At 44.7% G+C, this 742-nt stretch overlaps 1 protein-coding gene across 1 annotated transcript in view; it reads right to left on the reverse strand.

The window, feature by feature from the left end:
* Window positions 1-742, reverse strand: part of LOC107117796 (arylacetamide deacetylase-like 3) — a 16121-nt gene that overhangs the window by 4739 nt on the left and 10640 nt on the right. The window lies entirely within an intron of this gene.

Consider the following 742-nt stretch of genomic DNA (forward strand, 5'->3'; position numbering starts at 1 on the left):
ATGTTAAACTCAATAACATTATGGTCACTGTTCCCAAGCGGTGTAATCACTTTTACATCTCTCACCAGGTCTTGGGTGTTACTTAGGACCAAATCCAGGATTGCCTCTCCCCTGGTATGTTCTGTGACCATCTGTTCCATAGCACGGTCATTAAGAGTGTCTAGAAACTCAATCTATTTTTCCCGATCAATGTGTGGGTAGTTAAAATCACCTATTATTGTCTAGCTGCTATCTTTAATTCATTCATCATTTTATAATCCTCCTCTATCTTTTGATCTGGTGGGCGATACCAAACTACAAGCTTCCTTTCGGGCCCACTATTTCAACCCATAGCATTTCCACAAGTAAATCCAATTCTCTTACCCTCTCAATCTTACTGGACTGTATACCCTCTCTGACATACAGAGCCACCACACCTCCAACCCTTCCCCCCCTATCCTTCAGATATAATTTATAACCAGGAATCACTGTATCCCACTGATTTTCCTCATCCCACCAAGTTTCCTCATTCCACCAAGATTGTAAGCCACTCTGAGACTCCTTTGGGTAGTGAAGGGCGGGGTATAAATCCAATCTTCTCCTCCTCCTCCTCCTCCTCCTCCTCTTCTTCTTCTTCTTTGAGAGCCAGTTTGGTGTAGTGGTTAAGTGTGTGGACTCTAACCTGGGAGAACCGGGTTTGATTCCCCACTCCTCCACTTGCACCTGCTGATGTGACCTTGGGTCAGTCACAAGCTCTGGCACA

Source organism: Gekko japonicus, unplaced genomic scaffold, assembly GCF_001447785.1.
Source record: "Gekko japonicus isolate JY-2015 unplaced genomic scaffold, Gekko_japonicus_V1.1 scaffold4191, whole genome shotgun sequence".
In the NCBI taxonomy this organism is placed as follows: Eukaryota; Metazoa; Chordata; class Lepidosauria; order Squamata; family Gekkonidae; genus Gekko; species Gekko japonicus.